Source organism: Balaenoptera physalus (genome assembly GCF_965194825.1).
Source record: "Balaenoptera physalus genome assembly, chromosome: 14".
Lineage (NCBI taxonomy): Eukaryota > Metazoa > Chordata > Mammalia > Artiodactyla > Balaenopteridae > Balaenoptera > Balaenoptera physalus.
In genome coordinates this window covers 89,110,424-89,123,002 of record NC_138893.1, presented here as the reverse complement: position 1 = coordinate 89,123,002, position 12,579 = coordinate 89,110,424, and the positions used below count along the sequence as shown (strand labels likewise).

General features: G+C 32.6%; 2 protein-coding genes across 6 annotated transcripts in view; one reads left to right on the top strand and one right to left on the bottom strand.

The window, feature by feature from the left end:
- CTNNA3 (catenin alpha 3) overlaps positions 1 to 12,579 on the bottom strand; it is a 1,725,675-nt gene that overhangs the window by 1,110,176 nt on the left and 602,920 nt on the right. The window lies entirely within an intron of this gene.
- Positions 1 to 12,579, top strand: part of LRRTM3 (leucine rich repeat transmembrane neuronal 3) — a 205,694-nt gene that overhangs the window by 170,104 nt on the left and 23,011 nt on the right. The gene's annotated exons all lie outside the window — the stretch shown is intronic.

Genomic DNA, 12,579 nt, shown 5'->3' with positions numbered 1-12,579 from the left:
CAAGTAAAAAGAAAGGGTCTAAGAGGTAGCTTCAATACCATGACATGAATATAAGCCACAAAGCTGTCTTTACATTGAACACACTGTGAGAAATAAGCAATCATAAAATGGTTAGCAAACAGACCCAATAAATTTTTCAATGTTCTTTCATGGGGCTACCATCTAGGAAATGCTGTCTCAGTGCTAAAACTATAGTCTTATTTTTCCTGCCATTCCCATCCCTCAGACAGAATGACCTCATCCTATTGTGTTACTTTTCACTGTCTACCTCAACACAACATTTCAACAATGTTCTTGGAATTTTGACTACATTTGAATTATATGTGAAATGTTCTTATTTTCTAGAATTTTTCTGTTCTTAATTTGTATTTTTAAATTCTCCTTCAGAAGAAGCTAAGAAAACCTGCATTATTCAGATACTAGGATAGTGATTACAGCTCAACAATAAGAACTTAGTACATTTATTAAGAAAATGCACAGCTTTTGTTCTACCCTGTCACTTCTGTGTGTCTCAATTTTATGTCCTGTAATAAAAAATTATAAAATCATTAAAAATAAACAAATAAGCCATTCAAAATACCTTAGTTCTCCCCAAAGGCACTTAGAATGATTCCCATTACATTCTTTTGAGAGTTTGATTTACTTATAAAAGCCATAAATATTTTATTAAAATGTAAGCAACTGAAGCAAATAAAAAAGCATATGAGAGATGAATTAAAATAAAAGGTAAGAAAACCTAATCAGTTCTCTATTAGGATGAGAGAGAGACTTGGTAAATTTGGTTGGAATATAATCATTTTCCAAGGACAATGCCAGTTCAAAGAAGAGTTACCTTGTTTTGACAAAATTTCTCAGGGAGTGGGTGGAATCTCTGGGCTCTAGTGTTTCCTTATAAACAAGCATGAAATGTCATATGCGAAAAGCCCTCTCCCTTTCCGTCTATACTCACAACTAGTACAATTTACCTATTATTTTCTTAACTTTTTATTCACATATTCTAAATGATGATAGAAGCCCAGAGATGGTAAGCAATCTATTCTCATTTCTATGGCTCCTTGAATTATCCTCAAATGTTTGGTGCAATTCTGTGCATGGAGTGAAAATTCCACAAATACAAGTGAGGAAGGGTAATAGGAAGAAAATACCAAAGATTCTCCTATTAGGAAAAAGTCACTAACCATTACCACGTTTTATATACACACACAAAGAACTCCCTCTTTATCTACCCTTGGTTTCGCTTTCTGTGGTTTCAGTTACCTGTGGGCAATCATGGCCCGAAAATATTAAATGGAAAATTCTAAAAATAAGCAATTCATAAGTTTTAATTTGGGTGCCGTTCTGAGTAGAGCGATAAAATCGCTTGCCCTCCAGCTCAGTACCACCAGAAATGTGAATCACCTGTTAGTCCAGTGTATCCACACTGCATATGCTACCTGCCCATTAGTCTCTTAGCAGCCATCTCCATTAACAGATCAGCTTTACAAGTATCGCCGTGCTTGTGTTCAAGTAACATTTATTTTACTTAATAACAGCCCTAAAGCACAAGAGTAGTGATGCTGGCAATTCGAATAGCCTCTTACTGTGCCTGGTTTATAAATTAAACTTTATCTTATGTATGTACATATAGGAAAAAACAATATATATAGGATTCAGTACCATCCATGGTTTCAGGCATCCACTGGGGGGTCTTAGAATCCCCTGTGGATAAGGGGGGACTACTGTGTGTGTGTGTGTGTGTGTGTGTGTATATATATATATATATATATATGTGTATATATATATATATATATATATATCAGAAGAAACATTTATATATATATTTATATAAACATAAAATATGCTTTTATATATAATATGCCTACATATGTTATAAATTACATATATTATATATTACTTATATATTATATAAAATATGCTCATTATCTCATATAATATCAGAACCCTATTAATAGATTTTAAAATTAAATCTGAGGGGAGAGAACCAGATATTAAGAGTATATTAATTTAAAAATTAATTTATAATTCGACTCTAAGGTTCATTCAAGTGACATCTTCTTTAGTAGCCATGAGAAAACAAAAATCATTTTGACCCCCTAGATTAGATTTCCTAACCTTTACATTAGGTTTCCTTAATCATATATTTCTGCAAAATTTATGATCAGTTCTTCTTTTTGAATCTGATTATATTATAGATACTACAATACTTTGATAATAGATACTTAAATAATACAATGAAAAATGGTGAATTGTTAATACTGTTCATAATGATGTAAGACTAAACTTTTTCACAGAGAAGCTATAGAGAATCTATCTGAAGTATATATCTATATATAAAGATTCATCCTTTTTTTCATCACTGATCTTATATCATTCAGATTATTGACTAGCAGTATAAATAATACAACCTAACAATAAGAAACCAATAATAAAAACTCTTACATAAAACTCCCTCATGTTATTTTATATCTGTGCCTTCTATATTCCTGAATGTCCAGCTGTGATAAAAGAAGCTAAAGCATGTTCTCTCAGTAGGGTATACTGATGATAGTGAAGACTGTTATGCAACCTCAGGCTTGAGTTTTACTGCCCAAATATGGCCTAAAACATTTTGATTTTTTAATTGCATTTGATATCTACTTTGAACCTTGAGCTGAAACCAAATCGTTATATTGTTAATGAAACAAAGTGGACCATTAAGAAATAACACCTCACATTTTCTCTTTATGTAGCTTATTTTTAATTAGTCTGATCAGAGCCATGGTTGAAAAAATATCATCTGCATATATATGTGGCTGATCACGTAACACTGATCAAAGATTCAACCATCATTAACTTGTTCATTATTACTAAGAAACTAAAGTCAGACATATTATATCCTATGAAGTAAAGTAACAGAAAATCAATGCTAGAAAATGACAGTTTGTAAAGGCTAGGTATAACTGTGCAAAAATTTTAAAAAAGGACACAGTAAAATTAAGTGAGACAACATAAGTAAAACACTGAGAAGAGCTAGATACTCCCCATCCCCAACATTACTTCCGGTCAGTCCAATGATAGTCACCACTCATGTAATGTATATGTGCTAACACAATTTAGAAGTTGATCTTTATCTAAATGTCAACAAGAAGTGTTTTACTGCATTATAATAAAAGCTATATTGTCAGGACTTACCTTTTTTAAAGTTCCTAATATTTGCGTCATATAAAAATTTGAAATAATAAGAGAATAATGGATATTATATTAATAATTACTTACACTAAGAAGTTATTAATAATAAATTAGATATACATATTAGCTCATCCTTATCTGAAGATCTGATATCATCATTACAAACATAAACTTTGTGAGAAGCAATTTTGTTCCCTGCCAGCGTCTCCACTAACAAGAACTTCCAAAATTTTACTAATACATAGCTTGTGTAACCCCTGAGAAAATTTTTATTCTCTATCAAATTTACAGTCTAGATAGTTAGATAATGTTAATATAAATGAAATAATGGCAATATGTATATACAACCAGCCAGGCCAGCTTAAACATGGTCTTATCTATATAAAGCATCACAGCAAAGGCAGGTATTTCCCACAACTTCCACCATATCCTACACATACATCTAGGAAAAAAGTAGTGTTTTACAACTGCTTACTTTTGAAGCCAGGCAATTGGTTTTGTTTACTCAGGATCCTGAGAGTACTCAGTAATAGATGAATGGATGGATGGAAGAAACAGTATGCATTGATACTTATGTGTATATAAATTCCGAAGAAATTCATAGCAGAAGCTCATCCTTACAGAATCAAATTCATCTGAGGGGTTTTCATCAAAGAAGTGTTATTTGAACTAAATCTCCAAGTGCGGGATTTTTATGCAACTTAGCAGATGTATATATAGTATCATCTCATTTAGTATGGAAACATCTCAACCAAAATCTGAATTAATTTAACAATAAAGTGAGGAGAAAATGCTAACCAGTAAATTATTGCATCATTTGAAAGCCTATTTAATTAGAAGACAGCTACAAGGATTCATGTAATCCTTAGGTGCTGCCCTCTAAGTCCTAGACAGCAATAAGAACCCCTAAGAAAGTTGGAATATCAAAGTCCTGCCAATGCAAGACAAGCTCTCAGGTATGTCAGAAATGCAGAGCCTGTTTTATGAAGAATCCCAAAATGACAGTAAGCTGTTGAGGAGGAAAAAGCCAGTTGGAAAGCAACAGGATATCAAACATCATGACAGAAAACCAAATATAATGCCAGTGATGAGGGAAATCCCATAGAGAGCCTCTCTGTGAGATTAAAGTGCACTGCCAGTAATAGCTAGAGTTTAAGAGTTACTTGTAGCAATACAAACACCGTTATATGTTGTTTGCTTTGCAGTGTTTAATTTTCATTCTCACATATTTATACAAACCTAGATAAAAAATATCAACTGCTGTATCATCATTATGAGATCCTTAAGTGGACTGCTGTAACCACAATTTCCAGGAAAAAGAAAAAGAATGAGATTGCTTTCAAACTGATTAGCAACTGTACTTCATTGCACAGTTGTATGAAGAAACAGATTTGGAAACATAGCATCAAGATTAGTGGGGCCTTTGAGCCACAGTCTCAATTTGGATTCCCATCACTTTACCTGGCAATAGTGCCAATTTAACAGGCATCAGGCTGTGCAGAAGATTTTCATGTAAATGAGAACAGTTTGGGGCATTTTGCTTTCCCTCAGTAAAAGATAAATGTAACTTTTCACTGGCATCAGAAATAAAACAGGTTAACATAGAATGATCCAGGGCAGAGTCCATTACAGGGAGAACTAATTTGGCAGGTGCACCAAACCTTTGGACATCACAGGCCACAAGTCTAGGGAGCACTAAAGAGTGTGAAAAATGCAGGTACAAAAGGTATTAAAGGACAAAGCACAGACATAACATTCTTAAATTTATAGGTGTAAAATCACCAAATTAAAAATAATTATTTTATTTTCAATATTGATTTTTAAAGTTTTATATATTTCAAATTTAAACTAATACTTTACATGATAAAATATACATTAAAATTTTTAAATAAAAATAATAAAAACTTTTAAATAATTAATATAAAATAAATGAAGAAGTTCCCAAACATTATAATGCAGCGCTATGTGCCTCATCATTAGTGTGGATTTTTGAAAATTCATTGTAGCCCTCTACCTCTATCCTAGAGTCAAGATGATCTGGCCCTGATTTCATAAGACTTTATTATCTCAGTCATATAGTTCCCACAGTCATCCAGGGACGAACATTTTTAATTTCTTCCTAGACTATGCCAAGTACCCATTAGTCTATTACTTAAATTCACTCATGTATTCATTCACACTTTCAATAAATACGTATTTAGTTCTTACTGTGTTTAAGGGACCACATGAAACAACATAAGGCATAGAAAAATGTGGTTAGTCATAGATTTTTGAACTCAAGAAGGTTATGGTCTAATATAAGTGTATGTTAGAAGGGTTTATGTTCCATCCAGAAGCCTTGAGGCCAAGGACTTGGTGTATCTCCAGCAACTAGCCCAGCATCAGGACCAGCGAAGGCATTCAGCAAGTCTTTGTTGAAGTCAATAAGTTATTGAATGAATATTTCTGTTTGGTTTTGTGGACACAAGCACATGAATTTATGAAAATAATTCATATAGCCAACCCCTAGTTATTTCTTGTTGCAAAACTGAAATACAAATTGTTTGTAAAGAAGAAAACACACTCACAAAGGGCAAAGTCATTTAAATATTTAAGATATATATTTTAAATTGCACTTTAATGCAAGGAGAACTATTACCTTTCAAATGGAACTCAGTTTTTTTTTCACTTTGTGATATCACTCTGCAGGAGTTCACAAAAATATTTTTTTCACACAAAAGGCACTAGAAGAATTATTATCCTCCTGCAAATAGTGTTTTCTTTCACATTATTCTCAAGTTACAGACATCTGAAATTTTTCAAAATCATATTGAGTTCCTGTCTTATTACCCTATACTTGTTATCTCAAGATAGCAATTGCTACTTTAGTTGGCAACTTAGATCTTAAGAAAATACTGAAATTGAGTATTAAGGTGTTGATTTCATCTAAGAATTTAAAAGTGTAAAAAACTAGTTTGTTTTATAAGGTAGCATAACATAAATTCAGGCTCTTAATTAAGCACTTCCTGAAAATGCTTCTTTAACTAAATTACTAGTAGAATCAAGATAATTAAAATTGATGATCCAACAGTCTATTATACTCACACTAATTAACCATTAGAATGCTTAAGAGCTCCAAGAGATAGATTGCTCTTCAAACAAGTAAATTTCAAAGTAAAATATAGTATCTTTGTGGGAGAGTCTATAAAAGTAAATATTAAATCACTTCTCAGCAATATTGACTCTTGCCAATAAATCTGGAAAATAACAACACTATTTCCAAACAAAGAAGATGGCTAGTTTGTTTTGCACCCACAAAGGATAAATGACATAGTAAGTAGAATCAGCCAGTCAGAGCAAAGTGTGTGTGTGTGTGTGTGTGTGTGTGTGTGTGTGTGTGTGTGTATATATATATATATATACACACACACACACACCCTCCCTTACATATACATATATATATACACACATCCTTATACAAGCACACAACTTGTCTACTAGCTCACTCCATCCATTGCCTCCCTTTCCTTTCTTGCATTATATGTCTATCTCCTTCACTAGTCTATGATTTTGTCAGGGAGCAGAAATTATACCTTATTCATGTTTGTTTCTCCACTTCCGCAGTCCTCCTGTACTCCAGCACCTACCTATAACTCTTTTACGTACAGAAAGAAATCAAAACAAGTATCATTTAATATAAAACAAAATAATCAGATTAACTGAGGTTTCTTTTTACACTTGTTGTTAAAAAGAAAAACTAACATCATTTAATTGGAAAAATTTCTACCAATTTCCAAGTCAACACAGACGTCTAGTTTTAAAATCCCTAAAGGTCTCCCTAAATAATCTTACACATATTTTATCTGGGAGTATATGTAAGTCTCCTATCCCAGTTCAGAATGTTTTCCAGATTAGACCCTTCCCCTTACACTTTGTATTTGGCCAATATGAGCTTAGTAAGAAGAAGAGAGCTTTGATTTTGAGCTGTCACCATCCATCCACATTGTGAATCCCTGATCAACTATAGGTTTCTTTCCTGAGGACCCAAAGTGCAAAGCAGTATCAGAAAGCTAAAGTGTAGCTTAGCAAATCATAGTGTTTACCCTACTGGAAATAAGATCCAATGTTGATAATTGGTGTCTAAATAGTATCAGACACATTATACTGTGTTTACCTCTCTAGGCTCCAAAGCCAGTGTGAGTTAGATAAAGTGATAAATAAGAAATAAAGCATACTGGTTAGGAAGTCAGGCAACCACTTCTGCAACTCACCAGGTAAATGATTTTTAACTAATTACTTAAACCATCTAAGTCTTAGTTTTTCAACTGTAAAATGGGAATAATTATATTTATCTTACAACAGCCTTGGTAGGCTTAAATAAGATGCCCTAAGTCCAGCATGTAGCATGGCACCTAGCACACAGTAAATGCTCAATAAATGACAGTGATGATAATGAGGTGAATGTTAGAGACGTGTCCAGGCAGGTGTCAGGCAGACCAAGAGATGAAACAAGTGCCCACAGCCGCTCAGGTGGCTAGGAAGAGAAATCACTGCAGAAATCCTGAAGAATTATGGTAGGACCAGAGGTAACATCTAGGCAAACTTCGACACTCTTCCAGTGAACCAAGCTGCAGTGTGATAATTTCTTACACTATTTTTCCTTATATAATACTTACATTTTACCAACTGCCTCAATACTTAGAAAACAAAATATTAATTAGTAATATGATTTTTAAGAATCAAGCCAGTAGAAAAGATATTTTCCATCAAGTTTCTTAATATTACTCAAGTAATACCAAAGACACAACTTTCTATTTTTACCATCAGTAAAACTACCAGCCTATACACAAAACTCACGTTTGGTAGCACTGAAACAAATGTTTCTAACCAATCCCCAATACACATAAAGTTGCACATACTCTAACATAACCAAAGGCTAGTCTGGAAAATGTACATAACCTTATATAAATGAAACAGAAAGTAGAGGCATCAAGATAAACAAGAATAAAGTCATTAGCAAGTGCATTTTGAAAAAATTAAAACACTTCTTTAAATAAATTGAGAAATTTACAAGCAGTGGTGTGATATGTACATGTGTGTACTCACATATATGTATATGTACATATGAAATAATGTTTTTAAGGAAGCTAATTTCCCAGAATAAAGTATATTTCAAATCCCACTTCTTTGCAAAGACAGAGTAATGATTCAGACATGATAAAAAAGAAAAAGAAAAGAAAAAAGCATTCACTATTTTCTACATGCTGCTTACATTTAATTAAATAGAAATATAGTTAATCTCCAGAAATGAATTTACAAATATTTAGTTTTATTTTTAACTCTACTGATTAGACATGCCAGTCATGCAATCACTAAAGTAAACAAGGTAATAATATTTTGAGCCAAGATAACGGCAACAGAAATGAGAGAAGTGGATGCATGTAAAAGATATATGCCATTGATGTCAACAAAGTAACTGATAAATAATGGGACATATGGAACAAGGGACAAGGAAGTGTTGAAGGAGACTGGCAAAGCTGACTTAACTTGGTGCTCCCCAAAACAGAAAAAGGACCATGGGAAGAACTTAGTTTGGATCCAGAGATAATGAGCCCAGTTTGAGACAGATTTAGAGACAAATTAGAGAAATACTATTAATTGGAAAAATATTATAATGCCTGTTTCTTATTTTATATATGAATAGGTAGAAATAGACTCAACTGAAAATTCATTAAATTTAGTAGATGAAAAACAAATGTAAAATAATAGGCCTCTGAATTACAACATAAAATGGGGGGAAATGTCTTGATAGTGATAAAGGCTACATCTCAAAAAATTAATTCTTTCATGAAGCAAGTCTGTTTCTTTCACTACATACAGATTACTGAAAAACAAAACCCTGTTAGCTACAAAAACCCTAAAGTAACATCCTTTCAACAACCTAGAGAGGTAGAATACTCGCTAGGTAACATTGGCCTTCTAAAAATAGAAGATTTCCCCCGTGATATATGGGAACAGCATGAGCATTCTCCTCAATGATAATCAATAGAAATATTTATACTTAGAAAAACTCTACTCAGAAATAACATTTAACAAGCAAACATTTCCTATGTTTTGCAATTCTAGAGAGGGAAAAACAACCTTTTTATTATTCCCTCTCAAAAGTGGACTGTCATTTTCTGTTCTTCAGAGTACTTACTGTACTTAAAATAATCCTTGCTATCCTACAGAAAAGATGTTTAAATGGCTTGTAACCAACTAATTAGAATATGAGCAATACACATGCATATTCATATATACACATATATATATGTGTACAAATATACATATTATTTTGCAGTGAATATAAGATTAAAATGACCATTTTTACTTAATCAAAAATTGGAAACTTTAAAAAGTTATTCTTTCCCCTTAAAGTCACAAGCTCGAACATTTTAAATGAATGGGAAAAAAGACTTAATAATGAGTTATTTTTATTCATCTAACATTACAAAATATGTGTATGTGAAAGGTACATATATGTGATGTTGAGACAGACACTGGAAAATTACTGCTTAGGCAAATATCATTGATGTCAAGACAGTAACTAGTTTAGCAGAGTAGAAATTTTTCCTGAGGCGAATTTCCTAAATAATGTCAGCTTCTACCTCTCATCATTAGAATAGCATATAATGATTTCTTAGTTCAGACTCTAGATGATATTGCTTTCTGGGGAGTTTAGTTTTCATATTCTTGGATCGCTATAAGTTATGCCTTAAGAATAATTAACTCACCTGAAAAATACTGACCAAAAGTATCGAAGGAAACCATAAGTAATTATAAATAGGAGTTTATCAGGTTAAAATTCACTGAAAGAAACTGTTCTCTCAGAAAGAAAGGACGAGAAGACTCTACGGACACTTTAAATAGAGCCCTGTAACAAAAGGTCTGGGGAAGCAGAGGCTTATTAGATTTATATCTCCTACTGCCCTTGCTGTTCATTTTCATTTTATAAAATAACATATTTGGGTCATCTTTAGGTAGGTTGACTAAAGTGATTTATTTTCCAAAATGGGACAATAAGTATAAACTGGGACTGTCCTGCTGAATACTCTATCCATAGGGGAGAGCGTGGCTGTGTGCCTCTCCTGCTTCAGCACATTAATATAAATCAGGTAAAAATGCAGAAAGGGGCACAGACAGAGAGGATGGATAGAGAATACCCAGGTCAGACTGGAAAGGGAAAAGAAAACACAGGGCACAAGGTCACATGACTGACGATTATGTGAGGAAGGAGAAAGGGCTGCTATGTTTACTGACTGCGTGACAAGAACGGATTTACATGGATTGTATCTGAGCCTCAAGATATTTGCTTAATGCCAGTGGATAGCCTCTCCATCACTACCCAGCCACTATGTGTGCGTGTGTGTGTGTGTAAATAATATTTCTATATATACAGTATACATCTATATTTTATACAACAAATATGAAATAGTTGTCCAAAACTAATATATCACCAAAATTTGCATTTTCCATAACAGATTTAAATAATTTTGAAATCATAAGTAACTGGCCACAAGATTATATATATGTATGTATTATATACATGTGTATTTATGTATGTCTTTATATACTGTGTATATGTGTATGTCAATACATGTGTATATTCCTATGAATATACACGTGAATATAACTAATGCTAACTTCCAGATTTTCAAAATCATTTAAGTCAACCTGGGAAAAATCTACTGTGATGTTGTATTCAGATATGTTTAGCTGTTAAATTCTACTTACGAGTACAACTTAGTATGTTATTTTCTTGATATTAAGATATCATCAACTTTAAGAATCACTTTCAGTTGCGGGGAAGAAAATACATGTTAAACATCCACACTAATTATAAGTACCATCCCAATTTCAGAAAGATTAAAATATGAAAAATATGACTTGACATTAAAAAAGTATAACCAAGGGGTTAGGTGTTTTAAAATAAAACATATCCCCAAATAAGAAACTCTATAAAGAAAATATGTGGGATTTATTAAATAAGAGTGCTAACTACCTAACTGATATAGATCAAATTAAGACTTGCACTCTGGATACCAGCAGCCTCTAGATACTAAATCAAGCAGGAAATTGTGTACACACACACACACACACACACACAGAATAAATGTATCACGGTTTATTATTTTTCATAAATCATCACCATAAAAATTATGAATTATTCACAGTAGAGTTAATTCCAAGTAAGCCAGGAATGATATAGCATATATAAAGCATAAGTTTCCATGACAAAGAAGAACAAGTATAAAAAATCCTACAGATATATGACCCATAACACATTACACAACATTGATTTCCCAGAGGCTAATGTTAAACTCACATACCCAATAACATCCTATAACTCAAATCTATTCATGCTGCACAATTACTTTTGCATAATAATATATTGTATTTTAGTTATCTGAGCTATTTTGTCTGTAACAATAGGAGTTCTTCCTTATTTTAAATGAGCATCTTTGGAAGCATCGTATTATTTTCTTTATGATCTTTCAATCACCTTGACCATTTTTTTAAAGTGTATGATGTCTTTCATTCACACATCAGGTAGCATGCTTCAAATTTTTAAAAATTCACATAAATAGGAAGAGTTCTCAGGAATGTAATTTGATGAAGGGGATTACATTTCTGTCTCTAAGGACTAAGCCTTACACGTTTGATACATTGAAATGTTCACATTAAAAAGAAATTATAATCTCAAAAGAAGTGAATACTTTAAGAGAAAACAAGGAAATAACAGCTCAACTAATTTTTACTAAAGGAAAACTAAATAAGGGTAGAAGGATAGGGATGGAAAGACGAGGAAAAAAGGATTCTTATGTATGGAGAAAAGGACTAAGAAAGTAAAGAAGGAGTTAATAAAAGAATAAAATCTAGGCATTCTGCTTTTCTTAGCTTTGGGCTCCAATCTTAGCTGAGAACAGAGGAATTTAGTCTGAGGTGACCAAAGAGAAATATATTTTATCCACCACCAAATAAGAATGGTGGAAGTTTTTATCCAAGGTAATTCAACAACATGAATTAGTAATTAGGATATTAAACAGAGATCAAGGCTGAAGTTTCCTCAAAACTGCCTACTTTTTAGAACAATTTTTTTAATCTTATTGAAAAAAATGGGAATAATCTCTAGACTTTGACATCTGATTACATTTCAAACTACCTTTTGTCTGTAACACACGTTTCCCTTCTGTTCACAATGGTCACTCTTGCTCTTTCCTATTTTTAGAACTTGCTTCCTTTCATTAAGCTGCAATTAGCAAGAGTCCCTTCCACATATATATCACTGATTCCTTCAAACTAGCGTCATCCTTTGTTGCTTTTAGACTTTCACAGAAGCCAGAGTTTCTTCCTGGGAGTTCTCTAAACCTTGGTTTTTAGATATATGGATCA